Genomic DNA, 27,643 nt, shown 5'->3' with positions numbered 1-27,643 from the left:
GGCGGATTCCCATTTCCCGGCGTTTTAATGTAAACGGACAGTGCATCCGCGAAGAAAACGAGACAGATACGGTCTAATGTAAACTTGGCCTCATCTGGCTTTGCAGAAACATACAATTGTGTGTCATCAGCATAACAGTGGAAGCTAATACCATGCTTATGAATAATATTACCCAGAAGTAACATATACAAAGGAAACAGAGTGGGCCAAAAACAGAACCTTGTGGAACAACAAACTTAATCTGAGTATTCATAAAAAAAATCACTATTTACATCAACAACCTCATAACAATCAGTTACAGTGGTGCTTGAAAGTTTGTGAACCCTTTAGAATTTTCTATATTTCTGCATAAATATGACCTAAAACATCATCAGATTTTCACACAAGTCCTAAAAGTAGATAAAGAGAACCCAGTTAAACAAATGAGACAAAAATATTATACTTGGTCATTTATTTCATCATCTCATCTCATTATCTCTAGCCGCTTTATCCTTCTACAGGGTCGCAGGCAAGCTGGAGCCTATCCCAGCTGACTATGGGCGAAAGGCGGGGTACACCCTGGACAAGTCGCCAGGTCATCACAGGGCTGACACATAGACACAGACAACCATTCACACTCACATTCACACCTACGGTCAATTTAGAGTCACCAGTTAACCTAACCTGCATGTCTTTGGACTGTGGGGGAAACCGGAGCACCCGGAGGAAACCCACGCGGACACGGGGAGAACATGCAAACTCCGCACAGAAAGGCCCTCGCCGGCCCCGGGGCTCGAACCCAGGACCTTCTTGCTGTGAGGCGACAGCGCTAACCACTACACCACCGTGCCGCCCTGGTCATTTATTTATTGAGGAAAATGATCCAATATTACACATCTTTTTTTTGTGATCATCTTTTTATTATATTTTTTAAAACATACATACAAACCCAAGACGGATACTTTCAGGATAAAGCACTAAATAAAATAAAATTAAATTAAAAATACAGAACACTTAACTTGTGCTGGCAGCAAACACAAAGAGATAGAGGTATTCATAGAAGGTCGTTAAGGGCAGCAGCTATGCTCATCCAAGTGTTTACAGTGGTTTCCTTTGCCTTGTTAATCTTTGCAGTTGTACCTTCCAAACAAACTATATAGTGATAAGAAGCTATCCAAAATGTTCTAAGATTTGTGTCTGGGTGTATCCATTGCTGCAGTATAGTCTTCTTAGCAGCAGTGAACCCTGACATCAACACTCTTTTTTCACACAGAGAAAAATCATACATTGAATCATCATTAAGCAAAAGTAAGCAAGGGTCCAAGTCAAAGTCCAGTCCTGTGAGATCACGTAACACACGGATGACATAGTTCCAAAAGCGTTGAATAACTGGACAGTCCCAGAACATGTGTAGAAATGTACCAGTAGTTCCTGTGTTACAGATGCTGCAGTGAGGATGGGTTACATGTTTCATGAGATATCGTTTATAGGGTGTATGATAGAAACGGTGGATAGTCTTAAAATGGATAAGTACATGACTAAGATTTTTAGAAGTGAGGCAAAGATTTGACCACACTGTTTCCCAATCCGGTTTGAATCCCAACCAAGAAAGTTCCAGGTCCCATTTTGATAGAATCTGTATAGGTTTTTGAACGCTAGTGAGTAAAAAATTATAAATTCTAGTGACTGCACCCCTTGAACACTTAATGGGATTAATCCAACAAAACATTGGGTGGTCATTTAAAGCTGAGTTCCATGGGACACCATAAGCTTTCATGGCTGAATGCAACCTGAGGTACAAGAAGAATGAGAATCCTGGTAAATTATATTCTTGTTGGATATCCTGGAATGTGCGCAAACCATTTGCATCAAATAAATTAGAAAACGTGCAAACACCCCTGGATGACCACAGAGGATAAACAAAAGGTTTATGATCTGACAGGAAGTTGAAGTTATTCCATAGCGGTGATTGTGTAAATAATTTCTTTGAGAGACCCGATGCTTTTTCAGCACTATTCCAGGCAGCTAATGTTGATGAAACAATACTACCCAATTTAGTATAAGATTTGCGATGCCCAACCCCTGTGAAAGGTAAATCTTGGAGCCTGTGGGGATGCACTAGAGCAGATTCTATACTTCTCCATGGTACTGCACTTTCAGGGTCTGCCCAAGTGCGCATAGCTCTGATTTGAAATGCCCAGAAATAAAGTTTAAAATTAGGAAGTGCAAGCCCCCCATCTAATTTTGTGTGTTGCAAGACTGAAAAACGCAACCTAGGTTGTTTGCCATTCCAGATGAATTTAGATACTGCTGAGTTCAAATCTTCAAAATATTTTGGAGTCGGTATGCATGGGATCATAAAAGACAAAAAGTTAAGTCTTGGTAGAACATTCATTTTGACTGTACTGATTCTAGCTTGCATTGAGATTTTAAGATTAGTCCATCGCTGCAGATCAAGTTTTATCTTCTGACTCATCTCACTGAAGTTCATATGGATGATCTTTGGCAAAGAATCCGTTATTTTAATTCCAAGATAAGTGAATGATTTAGTAAATACAATGTTGGTAGGGAGGCTGATGTGTTGTGAGATGGTATTAAGGGCCATTAGAGATGATTTATCCCAATTAATTTTGTAACCTGACATAGTACTAAATTCATTAAATAATTCTAACACGCTTGGTATAGATACATTTAGGTTGGATAGGTACAAAATTATGTCATCTGCATACAATGATACGTGATGATGTGAACCATACAATGTAACAGGGGAAATAACTGGGCTTTGCCTAAGGGCCTGTGCTAATGGTTCCAATGACAGAGCAAAAAGGAGAGGTGATAGAGGACAGCCTTGACGGCATCCTCTTCGAAGTGGGAAGGGTGCAGAATGTTTAGTGCCTGTTGAAATGGAGGCTGTAGGATTTTTGTAAAGAGTCTGGATAGTACCTATAAACTTGGGGCCAAAACCAAGGTGATGCAATACAGTCCATAAGTAGTCAAGTTCAAGTCTGTCGAAAGCCTTGAGTGTGTCTAGGGAAAAAACTGTGCAGGTGTTGGGATATGTGTGAGCGTGTTCGATAATGTGTAGTAGGCGGCGCATATTGTCGGAGGCTAGCCGCCCTCTAAGAAACCCAGTTTGGTCATAATGTATAAGACTATCCATAATGAGCTCAATACGGGAGACCAAAGCTTTAGCTAGAATTTTGATATCACTATTGATTAAAGATATGGGGCGGTAACTAGAGCAATCTAATGGATCTTTATTTTTCTTCTGTAACAAAATAATAAGTGCAGTGTTTTGATCTCGATGAGGGGTACCATGTTCTATAGCATAATTCATGGAACCCAGTATGAGAGGACCTACCAAATCCCAGACGGCCAGATATAATTCTGGCGGGATGCCATCGGGGCCTGGGGATTTTCCCTTTTTAAGTGACTTGGCTGCCTTATACAGTTCCTCTAGGGTTATAGGTTTTTCAAGAATTTCTTGATCCTCTGCTGAGAGCACAGGAAGGTCAAGATTTTCTAAGAATTTTTTGCATGAATCTTTGTCAAGGACCACCTCAGAAGAGTACAATTTGGAGTAGAATTCTTTGAAGGTGTTATTAATAGCTCTGGGATCAGTGTTGATTTTTCTATCTTTATTTCTTATTAGATCTATATTCGCTGTAGACTCTGAGTCTTTCAGCCTCAATGCAAGTAGGTGACTAGTTCTATCTGAATGAAAGTAATATTTCTGTTTAGTTCTATGAATAATAAACTCAGCTTTGGACATTGACAGATGGTTATATTCTAGTTTCAAGGACATTAACTTTTGACATGCATCATCTGAGAACGATTGGGCCTGCTCATGTTCCAAAGACTTGATTTTTTCTTCCAGGTCAATAAAGCGTATGTTTTTAAGTCTTTTAGCTTTTGAAGAAAAGGCAATACAGTACCCACGTATGAAGCACTTTGTAACTTCCCACAGCATCTGGGGGTTAGGGCATTGCTCTGTATTAAGTTCCAGGAATTCCACAAGCCCTGTTTTTAATTGATCTAGAAACATTCTATCATACAGCAATGAGTCATTGAAGCGCCATCTACAGGGTTTGGCAGCTGTGGACACAGGGGTGATAGTGCAAATAATGGGAGAGTGGTCAGAGATCAAGATAGGCAGTATGTCAATAGAATTGAAGCACTGAAGTAAGGGGGTACTGACAAAAATATAATCAATTCTGGAAAATGATTTGTGTCTTGATGAATAAAAAGTGTATTCTTTCACAAGGGGATTTTGAATACGCCATGGGTCGACTACATTCATTTCTGTAACAAAAGTATTTAGGAGAGAAGAGGACAGAGAGGCAGATGAGTTGGGTGTATTAGAAGAGCGGTCTAATCCTAAATGAATGGATGCATTAAAATCCCCCCCTATGATGGTATTGTGGTCACTGAATTGTAGTAACGTTTCTATGATATTGTTAAAAAAATGTTGGTCGGGGTCATTTGGAGCATAAATAGATGACAGTAGGTATTTGGTGTGGTGTACTGTGATAACTGCATAGACAAAACGACCAAGGTCATCTCCACCTGCTAAATTTACAGCTACCTGCAAAGACCTTTTAGCCAATATCAGTACACCTTTTGTCTTATTGGAAGCACAAGAGTATGCCAACAACTTATAATTCTTGTTCTGAAAGCGATTTACATCTGCCTCTTTCAAGTGGGATTCTTGAATTAGGGCTATGGAAACTGATTTTCTGTTCAAAAACTCTAAGCATCGCATTCTCTTCACAGGCGTGTTAAGACCGCGCACATTCCAGGATATAATATTTAAGCTAGACATGGTTTAATCTATTAAATAAGAGTGTCATAGGATTGAGAAACAGTAATACAAAATTGCCCTCGGACATCGTGCAAAGCCAGACAAGAAAAAAGTTAACAGCTGCCAGACACACTAAACAAATAACAAAAGCAACAACACGCATAACTATATACAAAAGTTTTACGAGCCGCAAGGAGTCTGTTTGAAAAGCCCCTTTGGCCAGTAAAAAAAGAGAAAACATTGAGTCGTGACTCCTCCTAGCGGCGCAATCCCACACCCACCCCACTCGTTACATGGGCATTATGTTGAGAAATGAAAAGGAAAGCAAATAGGCTTAATATTGCATTTTTCATCAGAATGATAAAACAAATTACTGTAGCTTACTACAAGCCAACCAAAAAAGTCCATTGTCGTAATGTCGTTGCGAGGATGATGAATCCAACAACGCGAAATGAAAGCACTGTATCATTAAAAAAAAAGAGGCAAGAAAGAAAAAGAAAACCGCTTACCATCAAGAGCCTTTCAATGTCAACGCAGATACCCATATGCTAAGCTAGCTCACGGACTTAGCTAGATGGAGAGACAGATGTTACTTCAGTAGCATTGCTAGCGGTGAAGGCAGGTTGTTCGAGCGTGTCCATCTGGAGTTCTACATTTTTATCCATCTCGGAGGTCTGGGCATCCACAGCTGCGCCCCTCTTTCCTCTTGGTGTAGCGCTGGCAGCCTGTCTGTAGGTGAGGTTGTTGGTGAGGAGGAACTGCTCTGCTTCAGCTGGTGAGTGACACAGTGTTTGTCTTCCGTGGTAAGTGATCTTCAGGGTGGCCGGGTATTGGAGGAATGTTTCGATCCCAAATGACTCGATTCTCTTCCTCAATTCAGTGAAAGCCTTTCGCTTCTTGGTGGTGTCAGCACTGAAGTCTGGAAAGAAACGGAGAGTGTCCGAGCCATGCTTAACTGAAGGCATTGCTCTCGCGCCGCTAAGGATGGCTTGTCTGTCGTTGTAATCCAGCAGTTTGAATATGATTGTACGAGGCCGGTCGGACTTGTCGCCGTATACGCGGTGTGCTCGTTCTATCCTAATGTCTTGCCCCATGAGAGCAGGGATCCATTTGGCCAGGTTTTTCTTTAAGAATGCGATGCAGTTGTCACCTTCCGCACCTTCACTCAGTCCGACTAGATGAAGATTAGATCTCCTGCTCCTGTCTTCCATTTCAGCCAGTTTGTTGCGTAGCTCGTCGATTGCCATCCTCATAGCTGCGACCTGGTCCCTGTCCTGCCTAGCCGCTGCCTGTGTAGAATCACATCTTGACTGAACGCGCTTCACAGATTTCTCAAGCTGTTCGATTTGGTCTGGGGTTGTAGCTAAAGTGTCATTGGTGTTTTTCAATTCAAGTCTTAGGTCAGATATTTGCGGTAGAAGAACATCATCCAAAGCGGCTTTGACCGCGGTGGTGACAATGGTGTTTAGCTCCGTTCTCTGTTCAGCTAGCGCTTGCTTCACTCCTGCTAAGATGGCGCTTTCCAGCTCGGCTCTTGATATGCTAGTCGATGAATCCTTGAATCTTTTCTTCTGCGGGGAACTTTCGGCGTCTTTGGTGGGATCACTGGTGTGTGGTACTGCCGATTTCGATGTTTTAACGTAGTTCAGCATAGTTTGCCTCCAGAAAACATTAAAGTAACGAGTGGTAAGTGGAGCTCAGTAAATTCACGTCTGCACCGCCATGAATCAGTCACGTGACTCGACCCAATATTACACATCTGTGAGTGGCAAAAGTATGTGAACATTTGCTTTCAGTGTCTGGTGTGACCCCCTTGTGCAGCAATAACTGCAACTAAACGTTTGCGGCAACTGTTGATCAGTCCTGCACACCGGCTTGGAGGAATTTTAGCCCGTTCCTCCATACAGAACAGCTTCAACTCTGGGATGTTGGTGGGTTTCCTCACATGAACTGCTCGCTTCAGGTCCTTCCACAACATTTCAATTGGATTAAGGTCAGGACTTTGACTTGGCCATTCCAAAACATTAACTTTATTCTTCTTTAACCATTCTTTGGTAGAACGACTTGTGTGCTTAGGGTCGTTGTCTTGCTGCATGACCCACATTCTCTTGAGATTCAGTTCATGGACAGATGTCCTGACATTTTCCTTTAGAATTCACTGGTATAATTCAGAATTCATTGTTCCATCAATGATGGCAAGCCGTCCTGGCCCAGATGCAGCAAAACAGGCCCAAACCATGACACTCCCACCACCATGTTTCACAGATGGGATAAGGTTCTTATGCTGGAATGCAGTGTTTTCCTTTCTCCAAACATAATGCTTCTCATTTAAACCAAAAAGTTCTATTTTGGTCTCATCCATCCACAAAACATTTTTCCAATAGCCTTCTGGCTTGTCCACATGATCTTTAGCAAACTGAAGATGAGCAGCAATGCTCTTTTTGGAGAGCGGTGGCTTTCTCCTTGCAACCCTGCCATGCACACCATTGTTGTTCAGTGTTCTCCTGATGGTGGACTCATTAACATTAACATTAGCCAATGTGAGAGAGGCCTTAAGTTGCTTAGAAGTTACCCTGGGGTCCTTTGTGACCTTGCCGACTATTACACGCCTTGCTCTTGGAGTGATCTTTGTTGGTCACCCACTCCTGGCGAGGGTAACAGTGGTCTTGAATTTCCTCCATTTGTACACAATCTGTCTGACTGTGGATTGGTGGAGTCCAAACTCTTTAGAGATGGTTTTGTAACCTTTTCCAGCCTGATGAGCATCAACAACGCTTTTTCTGAGGTCCTCAGAAATCTCCTTTGTTCGTGCCATGATACACTTCCACAAACATGTGTTGTGAAGATCAGACTTTGATAGAGCCCTGTTCTTTAAATAAAACAAGGTGCCCACTCACACCTGATTGTCATCCCATTGATTGAAAACACCTGACTCTAATTTCACCTTCAAATTAACTGCTAATCCTAGAGGTTCACATACTTTTGCCACTCACAGATATGTAATATTGGATCATTTTCCTCAATAAATAAATGACCAAGTATAATATTTTTGTCTCATTTGTTTAACTGGGTTCTCTTTATCTACTTTTAGGACTTGTGTGAAAATCTGATGATGTTTTAGGTCATATTTATGCAGAAATATAGAAAATTCTAAAGGGTTCACAAACTTTCAAGCACCACTGTAAATAAGAACTGAGCCAGGAGAGAGCTGTTCCCTTGAAACCCACAACATTTTCTAGTCTATCAAGGAGAATGGTATGATCAATGCTGTCAAAGGCTGCACTAAGGTCAAACAATACAAGTAGGGAAACACAGCCCTGGTCAGAGGCCAATAACAGGTCATTTATTATTTTAACCAGTGCTGTCTCTGTGCTATGATGAGGTCTAAATCCTGACTGATACATTTCATGGCTGTTATTCCTATGTAGATAAAGAATCCTAGGGACTCAAAGGAAGTTGAATATGCATCTACCAATTTGACCCCACATGTTTTTAGCAGAACAGCAAGAACCAGTATGTGTCCCCAATGAAATCTGTACTACCAAGTACGTGATCAAAGCAAAATCTCTAAGCAGATTTTTTTTCAATGTGGCTACACCTGGTGATTGCCCTGGTCCAGGCCCCTACATGTCTGAGTAATACCACTAACTTACACAGAAATATAGCTGCAAGCAGCAATGTGGGGGCCAAGCAGTATATGAGCCTATTCGTCAGGCTAGCAGAATGCATTTGGGCCAGACAGATGGTCACGAGCACCCACAAGAAGTTTCATGTTGATATACCATCGTTTGACTGAGATACAAGGTCATTTGCTGTTTGGCAGCTTCAACATCAAATTCAATTGACTGTGATGGCTGAAATTACTTCAAGTGTACTAGGTGTGTGTGTGTGTGTGTGTGTGTGTGTGTGTGTGTGTGCTAAAAGACTGCTGAGATATGAGCTCAATGGCATATGAGCCAAAACACATTTTGTATAGTTATAGCGCACCCTAATGGCCAATGTGCACCAAATTTGGTATGGGCCCTTTTGGAGGGGTGGGGTATAATCCCACCAAGTTTGGTTAAGAAACATCAAAGGGCTGCCGAGATATGAGCCCACTTCCTGTTTGGCATCTTCGCAGCTGCATTTCATTGGCTGCTGCGGCCAAACAGTTTTAAAAGTTCAAAACACTGAGTATAACTTTTGTGCGGCTTGGTCCAATTATGCTATTTACCAAGTCTGGGGAAAATTGGTCAAAAATTGAGGGAGGAGAAGCATTTTAATTGATTTTCACAAAATTCAAAATGGCGGAAAATCTACCAGGTAGAATATGATGCCATAGGGCGCATTGGATTCATTTTGACCGAAGGATTCCAGCGATACTAAGATTTTGATGATCAGATGTATGGTTCAAAAGTAACAAGCAGAAATGTACTTCCAACTTTGACCTGTTGGTGGCGTTAGAGAGTTTGAGGTGGTGAGTTGAAATTTGATGAGAAGAACCTTGAGGCAGCCTAGAATCAGTGTGCCAAATTTCACAACCTCTCGTCAGACGGTTCTATGGGTTGCCATAGAATTTCATTGATTTTAACAAAATTCAAAATGGCGGAAAATCCTCAAGGCAGAATATGACATCACAGGGTGTGACGGATTCGTCTTGACCCAAGGATTCCAGAGATAGTAGAATTTTGTTTCTATCCAAAACGCATCATGAGACATGAGCCAAAAGTCATTTTTACTAGTTATAGCGCCCCCTAGCGGCCAATTTGTTCCAAATGTTTTGTGGGCCTTTTTGGAGGGGTGGGGCATAATGCCACCAAGTTTCGTTAAGATACGCCAAAGGGCGGCCGAGATATGAGCACACTTCCTGTTTCGTGTCTGTGCAGCCACTTTTGATTGGCTGCCATGGCCAAACGTTTATGAAATTCAAAACACTGAGTATAACTTTTGTGCGGCTTGGTCCAATTATGTTATGTACCAAGTCTGGGAAAAATTGGTCAAAAATTGAGGGAGGAGTAGCATTTTAATTGATTTTCACAAAATTCAAAATGGCGGGAAAACTATCCTGGCGGAAAATGACGTCATAGGGTGCGCTGGATTCATCTTGGCCCAAGGATTCCAGGGATACCAAGTTTTTGAAAATCAGACCAACGGTTCAAAAGTTACAAGCAGAAATGTACCTGCGACTTTGACCTGTTGGTGGCGCTAGAGTTTTTAAGGTGGTGACTTGAAACTTGCTGAGAAGAACCTTGAGTTTGTCAAGAATCAGTGTGCAAAATTTCACAACTTTTCGCCAGACGGTTCTAGGGGTTGCCATAGACACGCAGAGGCGGAAGAACGTTGAATAAATATAGCTGCAAGCAGCAATGTGGGGGCCAAGCAGAATATGACGCCATAGGGCGCGTTGGATTCGTTTTGACCGAAGGATTCCAGCGATACTAAGATTTTGATGATCAGACATACGGTTCAAAAGTAACAAGCAGAAATGTACTTCCAACTTTGACCTGTTGGTGGCGTTAGAGAGTTTGAGGTGGTGAGTTGAAATTTGATGAGAAGAACCTTGAGGCAGCCTAGAATCAGTGTGCCAAATTTCACAACCTCTCGTCAGACGGTTCTATGGGTTGCCATAGAATTTCATTGATTTTAACAAAATTCAAAATGGCGGAAAATCCTCAAGGCAGAATATGACATCACAGGGTGTGACGGATTCGTCTTGACCCAAGGATTCCAGAGATAGTAGAATTTTGTTTCTATCCAAAACGCATCATGAGACATGAGCCAAAAGTCATTTTTACTAGTTATAGCGCCCCCTAGCGGCCAATTTGTTCCAAATGTTTTGTGGGCCTTTTTGGAGGGGTGGGGCATAATGCCACCAAGTTTCGTTAAGATACGCCAAAGGGCGGCCGAGATATGAGCACACTTCCTGTTTCGTGTCTGTGCAGCCACTTTTGATTGGCTGCCATGGCCAAACGTTTATGAAATTCAAAACACTGAGTATAACTTTTGTGCGGCTTGGTCCAATTATGTTATGTACCAAGTCTGGGAAAAATTGGTCAAAAATTGAGGGAGGAGTAGCATTTTAATTGATTTTCACAAAATTCAAAATGGCGGGAAAACTATCCTGGCGGAAAATGACGTCATAGGGTGCGCTGGATTCATCTTGGCCCAAGGATTCCAGGGATACCAAGTTTTTGAAAATCAGACCAACGGTTCAAAAGTTACAAGCAGAAATGTACCTGCGACTTTGACCTGTTGGTGGCGCTAGAGTTTTTAAGGTGGTGACTTGAAACTTGCTGAGAAGAACCTTGAGTTTGTCAAGAATCAGTGTGCAAAATTTCACAACTTTTCGCCAGACGGTTCTAGGGGTTGCCATAGACACGCAGAGGCGGAAGAACGTTGAATAAATATAGCTGCAAGCAGCAATGTGGGGGCCAAGCAGAATATGACGCCATAGGGCGCGTTGGATTCGTTTTGACCGAAGGATTCCAGCGATACTAAGATTTTGATGATCAGACATACGGTTCAAAAGTAACAAGCAGAAATGTACTTCCAACTTTGACCTGTTGGTGGCGCTAGAGAGTTTGAGGTGGTGAGTTGAAATTTGCTGACAAGAACCTTGAGGCAGCCTAGAATCAGTGTGCCAAATTTCACAACCTCTCGTCAGACGGTTCTATGGGTTGTCATAGAATTTCATTGATTTTAACAAAATTCAAAATGGCGGAAAATCCTCAAGGCAGAATATGACGTCATAGGGTGCGACGGATTCGTCTTGACCCAAGGATTCCAGAGATAGTGGAATTTTGTTTCTACCCAAAACGCATCATGAGATATGAGCCAAAAGTCATTTTTCCTAGTTATAGCGCCCCCTAGCGGCCAATTTGTTCCAAATGTTTTGTGGGCCTTTTTGGAGGGGTGGGGCATAATGCCACCAAGTTTCCTTAAGATACGCCAAAGGGCGGTCGAGATATGAGCACACTTCCTGTTTTGCGTCTGTGCAGCCAATTTTGATTGGCCGCCACGACCAAACACTTAAGAAATTCAAAACTCCAGGTAAGACCCTTGTGCAGCTTAGTCCAAAGTTGCTATGTACCAAGTTTGGGAGAAATTGGTCAAAAATTGAGGGAAGAGAAGCATTTTAATTGATTTTCACAAAATTCAAAATGGCGGAAAATCTACTGGGTGGAATATGACGCCATAGAGCGCATTGGATTCATTTTGACCGAAGGATTCCAGCTATACTAAGACTTTGACGATCAGATGTACGGTTCAAAAGTAACAAGCAGAAATGTACTTCCAACTTTGACCTGTTGGTGGTGCTACAGAGTTTGAGCTGGTGAGTTGAAATTTGCTGACAAGAACCTTGAGGCAGCCTAGAATCAGTGTGCCAAATTTCACAACCTCTCGTCAGACGGTTCTATGGGTTGCCATAGAATTTCATTGATTTTAACAAAATTCAAAATGGCGGAAAATCCTCAAGGCAGAATATGACGTCATAGGGTGCGACGGATTCGTCTTGACCCAAGGATTCCAGAGATAGTGGAATTTTGTTTCTACCCAAAACGCATCATGAGATATGAGCCAAAAGTCATTTTTCCTAGTTATAGCGCCCCCTAGCGGCCAATTTGTTCCAAATGTTTTGTGGGCATTTTTGGAGGGGTGGGGCATAATGCTACCAAGTTTCGTTAAGATACGCCAAAGGGCGGCCGAGATATGAGCACACTTCCTGTTTCGTGTCTGCGCAGCCAATTTTGATTGGCTGCCACGGCCAAACGCTTACGAAATTCAAAACACTGCGTATAACTTTTGTGCGGCTTGGTCCCCTTATGCTATCTACCAAGTCTGGGAAAAATTGGTCAAAAATTGAGGGAGGAATAGCATTTTAATTGATTTTCACAAAATTCAAAATGGCGGGAAAACTATATGGGCGGAAATGACGTCATAGGGTGTGTTGGATTCGTCTTGGCCCAAGAATTCCAGTGATACCAAGTTTTTGAAAATCGGACCAACGGTTCAAAAGTTACAAGCAGAAATGTACCTGCGACTTTGAGCTGTTGGTGGCGCTAGAGAGTTTGAGGTAGAGGCCTGAAATTTGCTGAGAGGAATGTTGAGACTGTCTAGAATCAGTGTGCAAAATTTCACAACATTTTACCAAACGGTTCTATTGGCTGCCATAGACTTGCAGAGGCGGAAGTGGACTGAATAATAATAAGAAACAATAGAATCACTATGGGTGCCTTCGCAGCTTCGCTGCTTGGCCCCCAATAATAATAATAAGAAACAGTAGAATCCCTATGGGTGCCTGTGCAGCTTTGCTGCTTGGCCCCCAATAATAAGAAACAGTAGAATCCCTATGGGTGCCTGCGCAGCTTTGCTGCTTGGCCCCCAAGAAAACTTACCAACATTTCATCACCCAAATGAGGATGGGTTCCCTTTTGAGTCTGTTTTTTTCAAAGTTTCTTCCTCATGTTGTCGCAGGGAGTTTTTCATTGCCACTGTTCCTTCAGGCTTGTTCATTATGGATAAATTTATATGTTTAAAATTAATATTTTTCTGTAAAGCTGCTTTGCAACAACGTCTATTGTTAAAAGCACTATACAAGTTAAATTGACTGAACTTGACCTCATCAAATAAGCTCCATAGGCTACAACCTATGGAAATAGGTCATAAAATCGTAATGTATGTACATGATATTGACTATTTAAATGTCATGTCCATCCATCCATTATCTGTAGCTGCTTATCCTGTTCTACAGGGTCGCAGGCAAGCTGGAGCCTATCCCAGCTGACTATGGGTGAGAGGCGGGGTACACCCTGGACAAGTTGCCAGGTTATCGCAGGGCTGACGCATAGAGACAAACAACCAGTCACACTCACATTCACACCTATGGTCAATTTAGAGCCATCAATTAACCTAACCTGCATGTCTTTGGACTGTGGGGGAAACCAGAGCACCCGGAGGAAACCCACGCAGACACGGGGAGAACATGCAAACTCCACACAGAAAGGCCCTTGCTGGCCAATAGCATAAATACCGGTACACTATTATTTATTTGAGTAAATAATAGTGTATTTATGCTTTTAATATATTGGTTATTTGTGGTAAAAGCAACAGGGACAATGACAGACATGGGACAGTGAACTGAAATGATTAATGCTCATTTATGCTCCTGCAAAGCATACTGCACTTTTACACACGTGATCCTTCTTTGGATGGGTGTTTGTATGTGTGCAATTTTCTGGCTCTGATCTTATTGGGATTTCAAGAACACTGCAAGTTTTATCTAATGCGCACTGTGATGCTGTAGAAAACGCAGAAGTGTGTGCGCGTGTGTGTGCATGTGAGAGAGAGAGAAAGAGAGTGTGAAAAGTGCCTCAAAAAAGCACCATCTGTTTAGCTTTCAGAGAAGGTCATAAATTATGAGTACAATCTACAGAGCATTCGTAACCATACACACAGGAACAAGAATGACTCATAATTGACTCTGTGTGCGCGCGCGCGCTTTGGTGACCGTACTTTGGGCGCTGCATCAACAGATGGCTTGGCTAATTGATCTGTTATAATGACTGCTTATAGGCTGATTCAACAAGGACAATAATCACACAGTTTACATGTATGTCTTCCTTTGTTCTTGTGTTTCTTGAAGGAAGTTGGTTCTGTGTCAAAAACAAAATCAGTGCAGGATTCTTCAGTCTATTGATCAACAATGACATTGGTGAGATGAATCAGAGGACAAAATAGTCCAAAGCCACAGTGTGTACACAGCAAAAGACATCAATTTTCAACAACCATAATTCTGTACTGTCATTTGGGGCATGATGTACTTAGTTTTTTATGCCCCAAAATAATGATGTATTATTACACAAAGCCATTTTAGGACCTTGGAGAACTGGGAACCCTGGATATAGCGCATAAATCAATGAAATGGTGGCATCAGTGACCTCCACAACAATTTAGTTATTTTTGTCACTGAACTTGCATTTCCTCTTTAATCCAAAGCTTTTTGACAGTGACATATGCATCTCACTAATACCCCTTTTCAACCAATAGGGAACGGGTTCTTGAACCGGTTCCGTTTAGGATTCTTTGAACCTTGGTGCCAACTAGTGACTCAGCCCACATTTTCACCAGTTTTGAGTGGAACCATTGTAATCAAGGATGCATCATGAATGGAGGGCATTGTGCAATGCACAACGGGAGTAAACAGTCGTATCAAGATGGTGATTGATTACCTGTGAGCTTCTTTCTGTTGTTACAGATATTTGTTTTTGGTCCACTGTTCTGAAGGTTGTCCCCTTTTCCATTGTGTTCTCCATTGCTGCATTCTGCTTTCTCTCCAAACTAATGACATGCCCATTGATATCCTCACGGTTCACGCTGGAAAAACTAGCTATATTTTGGTTCCAGCCGGAAACCAACTTTTCAGGTACCGAACCAATTTACTTTTGGTCAAAATGCTCTGAACTGTTCAAAATTTGGTGCAGGAACAAGAATGGAACCCATTCCCTGTTGGTCAAAAAGGGGTATCAGAGAACATTTAGTAGGTGTCCTGGGGCAGTTTACATGATGAGCCACAGAAAAATGTAAAATGTCACCACGTCGCAAGTACATATTATAGTTTTGCAATATGTTTTATGCTCCATCTCCTCATATACAGTGTCTTTAGAAGGTATTCACCCCCCATACTTATTTCTTTAAATGAGTATATTCAAATATATATTAGAGTAGGATATCTTCTGCTCCTTTTCAGAATCAGAATAGAGTTTATTGCCAAGTACATTCTCACATACAAGGAATTTGCTTTGGTGGTTGGTGCTTGAACAGGTAAGATAAAAGAAATTGAAAACCGACAAAAGTAGTAATATAAATAGAATTTTAAAAATAATAAATAGGAATCTGAATATATTATTTGAAAAAAAAATAGATGTACTCAGAGTATGTGCATGGGTTGTTTAGAAGTCCAAGCTCTACAGTATGTCCCAGAATGTGGAAAAATAGGTCACAGGATGAAGATGGAGAGTCATAACATGAATGTGTGAGAAGAAGAGAATATGCGCAATGGGTTAAATAAATAACCAAGCTGTACAGTGTGTGCTGGAATGTGCAATAAAAGTTTACAGAATAAAGATGCATGACATGACCATTTAATGTGCAAAATCGCAGTTCAGAGTAAGTGCATTAATGTTACAGATTGTGAGTTTACAGTCAGTGGGGGTCTCTGACCTTATTGATGAAGCCATCTGCAGTGGGGAAAAGGCTAGCCTTATGGCATGAGGTTTTGGTTTTAATGGACTGCAACCTCCTACCAGAGGGGAGTGACTCAAAAAGCTTGGGTCCGGGGTGGGAGGGGTCAGCCACAATCCTTTCTGCTCTCCTCAGTGTCCTGGACTTGTACAGGTCCTGAAGAGATGGAAGATTGCAGTCAATCATCCTCTCAACAGAGCGAATGATGCGCTGACATCTGCCGTTGTCCCTGGCAGTGGCAGCAGCGTACCAGATGGTGATGGAGGAGGTGAGGATGGACTCAATGATGGTGGTATAAAAGTGCACCATCACTGTCTTTGGCAGACTGAATTTTTTCAACTGCTGCAGGAAGAACATCCTCTGCTGTGCTTTATTGGTGAGAGAGCAGATGTTCATCTCCCACTTGAGGTCCTGAGTGCTGGTAGTGCCCAGGAAGCAGAAATACTCCACAGAGGTTACTGGGAGTCAAAGATGGTGATGGGGGAGGGTGTGGCAGAGCTCCTCCTGAAGTCTACAGTCATCTCCACTGTCTTTAAAGCATTGAGCTCCAAGTTGTTCTGCCTGCATCAGGACACCAGATGGTCAATCTCCCACTTGTAGGCAGACTCATTCTTATCAGAGATGAGTCCAATGAAGGTGGTGCCATCTTCAAACTTCAGAAGCTTGATAGACTGATGACTGGAGGTGCAGCTGTTGGTATACAGGAAGAAAAGTAGAGGAGAAAGGATGGAGCCTTGGGGGAATCCAGTGCTGATGGTCCAGGAGTCAAAGACATGTTTCCCCAGCTTCACATTTTGCTTCCTGTCAGTCATGAAGTCAGTGATCCACCTGCAGGTGGAGTCAGGCGCACTCAGCTAGGAGAGCTTGTCCTGCTGAAGAGCTGGGATGATTGTGTTGAAGGCAGAACTGAAATCCACAAACAGGATCCTAGCATAGGTTCCTGCAGAGTCCAGGTTATTATTGTATCATTATTGTAACTCACCCTGGTGCATGATGGTGCACAGCAGTCCTCACAGAAGCTGATGTAGGACATCACAGCCTCTGTGTACTCATCCAGACTATTGGTAACAGTCCTGAAAACATCCCAGTTTGTACAGTACAAGCACACCTGAAGGTTCTCTGGAGCCTCATTGCTCCACTTCTTTGAAGTACAGGTTTCCTCAGCTTCAATTTCTGCCTGTATGCAGGAATCAGGTGGACCATGATATGGTCAGAGTGACGCAGTGCAGGGAACAGCGTGATGGGCACTGTTAACTGTAGTGTAGCAGTGATCCAAAATATTCTCTTCCTTGGTCAGGTATTTAATAAACTGTATTTGGGTAGTTTGTGGCTGAGATTACCTTTTGTTAAAGTTGCTGAGGCCAATAACAAATGTCACGGCCCTGCCTGGCTTCTCCTCTTTGCTTTGTGTTACTTGTATTTCCTGCAGGTGAAGTGCTACAGGTGTTCTGTGTTGCTGTGATTACTTCCTGGTTTGGGTGCTTTAAAAGGCTCTCCAAACTGGGTTAGTGGTCCACTGCCACTGCACCCCTTTTGGATTTTGTTTTGCTTATTCATTATACAGCACTATCTTGATTACCTTGCATTTTTTTTCTAAATCCTACATTTATACTGACTTTACTTAACCTCAGTTGTTGTTCATTCATTTTTTAAATAAATGTTATTTGATTATTGCTATCCACGTGTGGCCTTTCCTTTCATGTTGTTGTGCACTGAGCCAGGCATTTGTAGCATATGGGGAACTCGTCTGGGATTTTTGGACCAGTAGTGGTAAAGACATTGGTTGTGCTTTTTTTTTCTCATTACAGTAAAAGTATTGAGTATCGTGTTCTTGGTTAAAAGCACTAGAACTCAATGTAGGCAATTAGTCTGATGGTAAACTTCTGTATCAGATCCTAAAGCCTCACTCACAACCTGCCGTATGGGTTGCTATGGGCAGTCTATGGTAAAAAATTTGCCAAAACCGTGCTTGAGATTTGCGCGACACTTGCATGTGTTCAGCAGCGTAGAAGGTCGCAGACTATCCGTGGAGACTTTTGGTCCTGCACATGCAAATTCTATGCGTCTTGCGACAAATCAAGAATGCATACACTATGTACGGGACCCGTACTCCTTTTGTATGCCTGAACCAAGTCAGCAGCGCAGCTAGTAGGGCTTTTTGCGATGACAGTAAGACTCATGAGTTATGCACGGTCATTGTATGAGTGACGTGCCTCAGAAATACTACACAAATATTCCACACTTGCCATTTGTGCGGCCCGCAAGACAGAAGTGCATCTCACTTTCTACCCCTATGTGTGGTGTGCACGCAGCGCACACAACCTGCACGCAACACAAGGGGCAAGACTCTGGGTATAGATATTGGGGAGGAACCAAGGAACTGATCATGTAGCATTGTAGAAAGGAAGAAGACCACCTCATTTGCTGTTTTTATTTGAGTACATGTTAATTTACCATGCAAACGTCAAATAATTAAACATGAGTATAAGGGAATAACGCATTTTATTACACTGTAAAAAATCCCAACTAAATAGCCCAACAGTTTGAGCACTGAAACACACTTTGACTCCGAGCTGCTGTCCTGCTCCTGCTGAGTGGTGGGACAGGGTGTCGGAATGTCCTTGTCCTTATCACTGAGCATGACACAATGGCCTGACAACGATGAAGGGATTGCACTGTCCTCACTCCTGGGTGTCGTTAGCTGAAACATACATGAAAATCAGCATATATAATATTAATTACATAAACATATAGATACTGAAATGAATGTTTAAAGCATGTGTATTTACCTGTGAAAATCCCTCTGGCGGGATGCTGTGCCTTCTTCCAGCTTGAAGGCATACTTCTCCCTGTCCGTGCAGGGCTCGCCGGTGCTGCTACCATTATCAAATTCTTCCTCCTCCTCCTTCTCCTCTACTGTTTCAGGCTGGGTTACTTCACTTTTGCTCGTTTCTTCTTGGGTACCATTTTCTAAACTTTAAACCGAAATTTTTTTTTTTATTTTTCCCACAAAATATCCAGTGTTCTTCAGTCGAAAGACAGATGCAGAATGCTGCAGACACGCTGGTTTTATACCCAATCCTGACTTGCATCACACGCAAGTTATAAGTGATTGTAATGTGCTAATCACATGCATCACACACGCTTCACAAGTGTGCTCGTAGCACAGGAAACTGGTAAAATGCAAGTCACACACACGCCACACTCACTGAACACACACTGATCATGTGCGTCAAATATACGCTTTCCATGGGCTAACAACGCAATTTTTCCCATGCCTCGAGGAAGTCAGGTGTGCAACCTGTACTTGACAAGTACTTTGCCTGTACTCCTCCCCCAAACTTTCCCTCGGGTTCACCGCGACCCTGCGGCACGGCTGCGAGCTACCAAACCCTGCGACCCGTGCATATCCAAAACACTTACGGCGGATTGTGAGTGAGGCTTAAGGTGATTTTGGTGCAATAAGTTAATTGGGCATTAACTCATTGTTCTGGAATTTTTGGGGAGACCTTCGTGGATGTGTAATTAAAAGTTGGTTTGCAGTTTTTATTTATTTATTTTTTGTTGTTGGTGCAAAGAGACTATTAACACTATTTTTGTTATTTTCGTTTGTTGTTTTTGTGCTGAATCCTGGATGGAGGGCACTGTTGTGTTTGCCTGCTTTAATGACTGTGGTCAGAAAAGTGGGACATCACTGATATTTGGGTGCTTAAAGTCAAGCACCTTGAGATCTGCACAAAGACTAGAGATCAATTTCAGAGAGGGTAAGTGTCTTATAGACAGATGGAGGGCAGCTCCTCTCTGGTAGGTGTTTTTCTCTTTCTTGTAGAACCGTGTTGCCGCACTTACATTGGTTTATTGTTATGCAGTTAACGTACCCTGTGAATTTGTAATTGGTCCAAGTGTTTGGCTTCGGTTGCAGGCCTTTGTTGTTTTGTTAGTATTTAATTCGATTATGGTGATTTTGGAGGAATTTTTCGCAGCTCCAACAGAAGAGGTTTTGGAGTCCTTAGGCAAGGAACAGTTGCACAGGTAATTGAGCATTATAATATCGAGGTGGTAGTAACAAAAAGTTAGAAATTGGCCCAGTTAAAAGGTAATTTGAACAAAACTTACAGAAAGGAAAATTTTACCATCAGTAGCTTCCATGGACTCTGTAGACCCTAAAGCCTATCTAATGCCACAAGCATTAGGAAGCATATCGCACACTAATTTCAGTCTGACATTTGAACAGCAAATCTAGGCATTTAACACTAGGGAGTCTGGGTTCGTCTGCACCACACCCAGTATCTGGTTGGCCAGCATGCACTGTGCATCCTGCACATTGGCCTGCAGTGGAATGTAAACACTGACTAGAATGAAAGAAGTGAATTCACAAGGGGGAGTAGAAGGGTTTACAATTTATGAAAAATTATTCCAGCTTAGGAGAACAGTGTTGCATGATCACTGACACGTCACTGCACCAGTCACTGTTTACATAAAAAAAAATTCTGCCACCCTTCGTTTTACCAGAGTGATCTGTGTCACAGTCTGCTCTGAAAAGTTGGAAGCTGGCCAGCTGCAGCACAGAGTCTGGTATGGATTCACATAGCCACATCTTCATGAAGCATAAAATGGAAGATGAAGAAAAGTCTCTGTTTCTTCCCACCAGCAGCTGGAGTTCATCCAGTTTGTTGCACAGTGAGCGCACATTGGAGAGAAATATTGCAGGTAACGGAGTCCAAAGTCCACAGCAGCAGAGGTGCATGAGCGCACCAGTGCATTTTCCTCTCCTCTGGCGTCTCACTGAGTGAGCAAGGGTGAAAGCACCTTTGACCAGAATGTCTAATAATTCCATGGATGACACCAGAAAAGTTGGTAATAAGTCCGCTGGAGTTGTTCCCCTGATGTTCATGAGCTCTTCTCTGGTGAAAGAGCTTCGAGTATTGCAGCAGTGAACTGAGTTTACAAACAAAAGACAAAACAATGCACACCAAAAGATCAAAGAAGCCATCTGCAGCACCATCTTGGTAATCACTTTTGAAGTGACTGTACAGAAATAAAATTAAGAAGTTTAGATGTCCTCAGAAATATTTGAAAATTTAAAAAAATCTTAACTGATTTATCAATGAGTATTCACCCCCTCAGTGTGAATTGTTCTTCAATGCAACTTGTGCAAAGAGGTAGCTTTTGCTCCCTTTTGAAGTGGTATTACCCCTTAGTAGCTAGTATTGTTAAATATATAGTATTTTACAGAAATAATTTCTTGTAGGCATTTTGCATAATTGTCCACCAGTCTGACATCAGCTTGCTGGAACTTTTGACCACTATTCCATGCAAAAATCCTTCAGTTGCAAGATGTTTGAGGATTTTCTTCCATGCACTGCTCATTTCAAATCTGGGCTTTGATGAGGTCATTCCATAACCCTCCATTTCTTCTTTTTGAGCCATTCCTTGGTGGATTTCCTAGTGTGCTTAGGATCATTATCTTGTTGAAAGGTCCATCTGCAGTTCAAATTCAACTTTTGAACAGATGGCCTCACATTTTCTTCAAACACTCTTTGATACGATTCAGAGTTCATAGTTGAATCAGTGAATGCAAGCTTCCCAGTCCCTGAGGCAGTGAAGCAACCCCAAACCATAACATTTCCACCACCATGCTTCATAGTTGGTATGAGGGTCTTCTCCTGAAAAGCCATCTTTGGTCTGTGCTACATGTGTGTACACACATGTATGGGCGCTGTGTGAGACGGCTGCCTCGCCAGTAGCTCTGTAGTTTTTAGCTCTTTAAACCTCTTTGTTCCACCTTTTTTACTTTTCTGCTCTTCTTACGAAGACATAGTGTGTTTTACTTATATAACATGGATATTTTTAACTTTAACACGCAACCAGGAGCCAGTTTTCTCACTTATTCGAGAGAGGAGCTGCTGGCCCTGAAAACAATGGGACGAGCTGGGATACGACACGCCATCCCGGCCAAGCTGAGGAGGAAACCCAGGGGCTGCAAAGCTGGAGCTAAGCTAAAGGCTAGCCTAGCGGACAACTGGCAGCGCTACAAACCATCCATTCCCTCCGTTATCATGGGGAATGTGAACTCGCTGCCGAATAAAGTCGACGAGCTGTCCGCTCTGAACAACCAGCGGGTTTACCAGGAGAGCAGCTTATTTATCTTTATGGAGACATGGCTAACACACCTTGTACCGGGTGCTAACGTGGACCTGCGGGGATTCACTGGTGTGAGAGCCGACAGAGACACTAACACATGCAGGAAAAGCAAAGGTGGGGGACTCATCATTTATGTTGTTAATCTCTGGTGTAACCCGGGACATACTGTATCTCCGTAAAGAGAGTTTTATGTTGCCCGGACTTGGAGAAGCTAGCCATTAGCCTGTGGCCATATTATCTGCCGAGGGAGTTCAGTCACGTGATCACCATCTGTGTTTACATCCCTCCGAGGGCAGACGCAGCCGCTGCATGTGAGAGGATTCACTCTGTCACAGCAAGGCTGCAGACACAGCATCCTGAGGCATTTATCATCATTTCTGGGGACTTTAATCACGCTACTTTGGACTCTACTTTGGCGGCTTTTTATCAGGCTGTGGATTGTCCAACAAGGAACAACAGGACAATTGACTTGCTGTATGCTAATGTAAGAGATGCATACAGAGCCACACCCCTCCCCCCACTAGGAAAGTCTGACCACAACCTGGTTCTTCTACAGCCGAAGTACACCCCCCTGGTTCAAAGGCAGCCTGCAACAACTAGCTCCATCAGGAGGTGGTCCCCTGAAATGGAAGATGCCCTCAGGGACTGTTATGACATCACGGACTGGGATGTGCTGCTTAGCCCACACTGTGAGGACAAAGAGGGGCTGAAATACTGTCTGACGGATTACCTTAACTTCTGTGCAGACGTGGTCTTCCCCGCTAAGACGGGGAACGTACGGTGTTGCCCTAATAACAAGCCATGGGTAACACAGGAAGTCAAAGCTGTCCTCAACAGGAAGAAGGCCGCCTTCAGGAGCAGGGATAGAGAGGTGATGAAAGCAGCACAGCAGGAGGTAAAACGCTGCGTGAGGGAAGCTAAGGCCAGCTACAGGAGGAAGGTGGAGTAGAAGCTGAAGGAGAACAGCATGAGGGAGGTCTGGGAAGTTGTGAAAACCATCACAGGCCACAATACAAAGACCAGAGTCGTTGAGGGGACAGTGGAGAGGGCAAATGAGTTGAATGACTTTTTCAATCGGGGCGGCACGGTGGTGTAGTGGTTAGCACTGTCGCCTCACAGCAAGAAGGTCCGGGTTCGAGCCCCGTGGCTGGCGAGGGCCTTTCTGTGCGGAGTTTGCATGTTCTCCCCATGTCTGCTTGGGTTTCCTCCAGGTGCTCTGGTTTCCCCCACAGTCCAAAGACATGCAGGTTAGGTTAACTGGTGACTCTAAATTGACCGTAGGTGTGAATGTGAGTGTGAATGGTTGTCTGTGTCTATGGCCAAGTTTACATTAGACCGTATCTGTCTCGTTTTCTTCGCGGATGCACTGTCCGTTTACATTAAAACGCCTGGAAACGCCGGGAAACGGGAATCCGCCAGGGTCCACGTATTCAATCTAGATCGTGTCCGGTCCGGTGCTGTGTAAACATTGAGAATACGTGGATACGCTGTGCTGAGCTCTAGCTGGCATCGTCATTTGACAACGTCACTGTGATATCCACCTTCCTGATTCGCTGGCGTTGGTCATGTGACGCGACTGCTGAAAAACGGCACGGACTTCCGCCTTCTATTACCTTTCATTAAAGAGTATAAAAGTATGAAAATACTGCAAATACTGATGCAAATACTGCCCATTGTGTACTTATGATTGTCTTTAGGCTTGCCATCCTTCCACTTGCAAGTGGTAAGTGATATGCACTGGGATCACACACACAGCGGCTCAGTCCCGAATCACTGCTCGTGCGCTATACTCGCGCGCTCTGTGAGCTGCGCAGGGCCGGAGTGCGCACCCTCCAGAGGGCACTCGCTGTTCAGGGCGGAGTGATTTGGAGTGCAGGATGCCTGCGGAGCCGAGCGTATCCGTGTATTGGTGTTGCTGTGTGCACGCGAATCATGTATTGGTGTTGCTGTGTGCACGCTAATCGTTTTAAAAACGTTAATCTGATGATCCGCTGATACGGTCTAATGTAAACCCCACCTATGTGTCAGCCCTGTGATGACCTGGCGACTTGTCCAGGGTGTACCCCGCCTTTCACCCGTAGTCAGCTGGGATAGGCTCCAGCTTGCCTGCGACCCTGTAGAACAGGATAAAGCGGCTAGAGATGATGAGATGAGATGAGACTTTTTCAATCGGTTCAACCAGCCCACGTCCCTCCACCCTCTCCCTCACTGCAGCCATCTCTCCTTCTTCCCTCAACTCACCTCCCCCCAATCATCACAGCAGCCCCCTCCTCCCCCACCTCAACACAGACTCCTCCATGCATTACTGCAGACCAGGTCAGAGGTCAACTGAGGAAGCTTCACCTCAGGAAAGCAGCAGGCCCGGACAAGGTGTGTCCCCAACTACTGAAGATCTGTGCTGCTGAACTGGGTGAACCACTCCAACGCATCTTCAACCTCAGCCTACAGCTGGGGAGAGTGCCCACCCTCTGGAAGACATCATGTATCGTTCCAGTTCCCAAAAAGAATCGGCCCAGCGAGCTGAACGACTTCCGACCAGTGGCACTCACTTCACATCTGCTGAAGATGTTGGAGCGGCTCTTCCTCAGCCTCCTCAGACCCCAGATACAACATGCCCAGGACTGTCTGCAGTTTGCATACTGGGCAGGTGTTGGTGTGGAAGACGCCATCCTCTACCTGCTACACCGAGCCCACTCGCATCTGGATAAGGGAAATGTCACAGTGAGGATCCTCTTCTTGGACTTCTCAAGTGCCTTTAACACCATCCAGCCCCTATTGCTCCAGGACAAACTGAACAGGATGCGAGTGGACCCCTGCCTGGTCACCTGGATCTCCAGCTACCTCACTGACAGGCCGCAGTACGTCAGGCTGAAGGACATCACGTCTGACACTGTGATTAGCAGCACTGGAGCACCCCAGGGCACGGTGCTGGCCCCTCTTCTCTTCACCCTGTACACTGCGGACTTCTGCTACAACTTGGAGCTGTGTCACATTCAGAAGTTTGCCGATGACACAGCCATAGTTGGATGCATCAGTGATGACAGAGAGGAGGAGTATAGGAGCCTGGTGAGGGACTTTGCTGTGTGGTGCAACAGGAATCATCTGCAGCTCAACACCTCGAAGACCAAGGAGCTGGTCATTGACTTTGGGAGGTCCAGACCAAGGTCACGACCAGTTCTGATTGAGGGAGTCAAGGTGGAGGCTGTGGATTCCTACAAGTACCTCGGGCTGTGGCTGGACAGCAAGCTGGACTGGACTTGCAACACCAAACACTTATACAGGAAGGGACAGAGCAGGCTATACTTCCTTAGGAGCCTGCGGTCTTTTAACATCTGCAGGAAACTCCTGTGGATGTTCTATCAGTCTGTGGTCGCCAGTGTCCTGTTTTACACCGTGGTGTGCTGGGGGCGCAGCACATCCAAGAAGGACACATCCAGACTGGACAAACTGATCGGGCGGGCCGGCTCTGTGGTCGGCATGAAGCTGGACTCTCTGGTGACGGTGGCAGAGAAGAGGTCTATGGACAAACTATTGAACATCATGGACGATGCCAGTCACCCTCTGCACACCGTCATCAGTAACCAGAGGAGCCTGTTCAGTGACAGAATGCTGCTTCCCAAGTGCAGGACGAACAGACTCAAAAACTCTTTTGTCCCTCACACCATCAGACTGTACAACTTCTCTCTGGGGGGGGGGGGGGGGGGGGGGTAACAGGAGGACCAAGGATGGGAAGGAGCAGTAGCCTAGCCTAACAATAAGCAATACCGGACAATGTGCAATATAAAGTGCAATATCTCTCCTACCGCCGCCCCCCCACCTTCTCCCCCTCTTCCCCATATCTTATTCTTTTTATATATTTGTATATGTTAATACTTAATTTATTTTAATTTATCTAGAAGTTTTCTCTATTTCTTTTCTCTGTTTATCTGTAATGATGCTGCTGGAATCTTAATTTCCCTGAGGGAATCCGCCCAAAGGGATCAATAAAGTTTTATCTAATCTAATCTAACTTACTGTGGCCAAACAACTCTACCTTTGATTTGTCTGTCCAGAGCAGATTATTCCAAAAGGCCTGGTCTTTGCCTGCATGTTCATTGGCAAACTGTAGTCTTGCTTTAACATTTCTTTTGGACAGCTAAGGCTTTTTCCTGGCATGCCTCCCATGCAGATCAAATTTGTACAATCTCTTTCTGATTTTAGATGTATATACTTTCATACTAACAGTTGCAAGAGTTACCTACAGATGCACTGATGAAGTTTTGGGATTTTTGGAGACTTCCTTTAGCATCAAATGGTCTGCTCTTGGACTGAATTTGCTGGGGCAGCCAGTCCTGGACAAATTGGCAGTTATTTGAAATCTGTGCCACTTGTATGATTTTCTTAACAGTGGAATTATTTATTTCTAAGAATTTAGAGATCTTTTTAAATCCTTTGCCAGATTCATAGGTATCCACAACCTTTTTTCTGAGGTCCTTAGAGAGCTCTTTAGATCTTGGCATGATGACCCCACACATTTCAATAGCAAAGAGAGCAACAGACTCCAGATGCTGGGTATAAATAAGACAGGTTCCACCAGCACCTCCACCTGCAGGAGTTTCTAATCAGTGGCATCTAATCTGGAAAACCTGATTCTAATTTCATGGACTTGAAAGTGTGATAAATATAAGGGTGTACTGATTTTTTTTAATTTAAATTATGAAAATGACTACAAAAAGTAAATTTTATGTGTTTGTATGAATATATTACCTTTATCTGTAAGAGAGTGAAATGTTTGCTTATTTAAATATGTTAAGAAAAGTCTAGTTTCCACATACTTATTTTTCGCATAACTATATTTTAAGACATCTTTGATTTAGAGCTTTTTTTTTTAACATGTGCCTAAAATTTTTTGCACATCTGGCCCTGAAATTTTGGAATGTAGACTTACCTGCTTTGTTCATTTTCTTGTCCCCCTCTCCTTCTTTACTTCCATTTTTTTTCTTTCCATGTCTCCTTTCTCTCTGTATTGCTGTCATTCACAATAATCATACCTTCTCAAAACTTGTTCCTGTGTGATTTGACCATCACTGATGGTTGTGTACAAGTCTGGAGTATATGGTCATTATGGTGTAAGAGTCAGTAGTTGGAAGATTTCTTTCACACTCTTCCACTTTGTCTCTCTCAGATGACGTCTATATCTTGCCTCATTTACAGATAATAATGGGTATTGTAACCCAGCTGTGGCTGACAGAGGATTTACATCTTCCACCTCCTACTCTTTTTACTTGTCTTTGTCTTCCTTGTGTTTTTTTTTTTGCATCATCACCTCTCCCTGCACATTTAAGCCCATGGTTTAGAATTTGGTGTGTACATCATTGTGTACATATATGTATTTGCTATCTTCTGTACTTATGGTAGATTGTCTTTATAGTAAGGTGTTTGGGTGTCTGGAATAAGTGTTCATTATAATCACTTGAGGCTTAACTTCACCTGTGAATAAAAGCTAAATACTGGTCATTA

The 27,643-nt window shown here is 43.3% G+C and overlaps 2 protein-coding genes across 9 annotated transcripts in view; one reads left to right on the top strand and one right to left on the bottom strand.

Annotated features, from left to right (window-relative positions):
* The window catches only part of LOC132874863 (uncharacterized), an 86,939-nt gene that overhangs the window by 2,390 nt on the left and 56,906 nt on the right, over window positions 1–27,643 (bottom strand). For 3 of the 6 annotated variants that reach the window (XM_060911319.1, XM_060911325.1, XM_060911322.1), the window contains 2 exons: window positions 18,790–18,975; window positions 18,538–18,701 (listed from right to left, as the gene is read on the bottom strand). The exons of 2 other annotated variants lie outside the window; for them this stretch is intronic. The gene's annotated coding sequence lies outside the window, so the exon portion shown is untranslated. Of the gene's footprint in view, window positions 1–18,537; window positions 18,702–18,789; window positions 18,976–20,671; window positions 20,939–27,643 lie in introns of those variants that run through there. One more of the 6 variants, XM_060911324.1, reaches the window with a different exon arrangement.
* cep89 (centrosomal protein 89) overlaps window positions 1–27,643 on the top strand; it is a 452,909-nt gene that overhangs the window by 394,068 nt on the left and 31,198 nt on the right. The window lies entirely within an intron of this gene.

This window comes from Neoarius graeffei, chromosome 27 (assembly GCF_027579695.1).
Source record: "Neoarius graeffei isolate fNeoGra1 chromosome 27, fNeoGra1.pri, whole genome shotgun sequence".
Lineage (NCBI taxonomy): Eukaryota > Metazoa > Chordata > Actinopteri > Siluriformes > Ariidae > Neoarius > Neoarius graeffei.
Note: the sequence above shows the minus strand (reverse complement) of the source record. Positions and strands in the feature narration are given on the sequence as shown.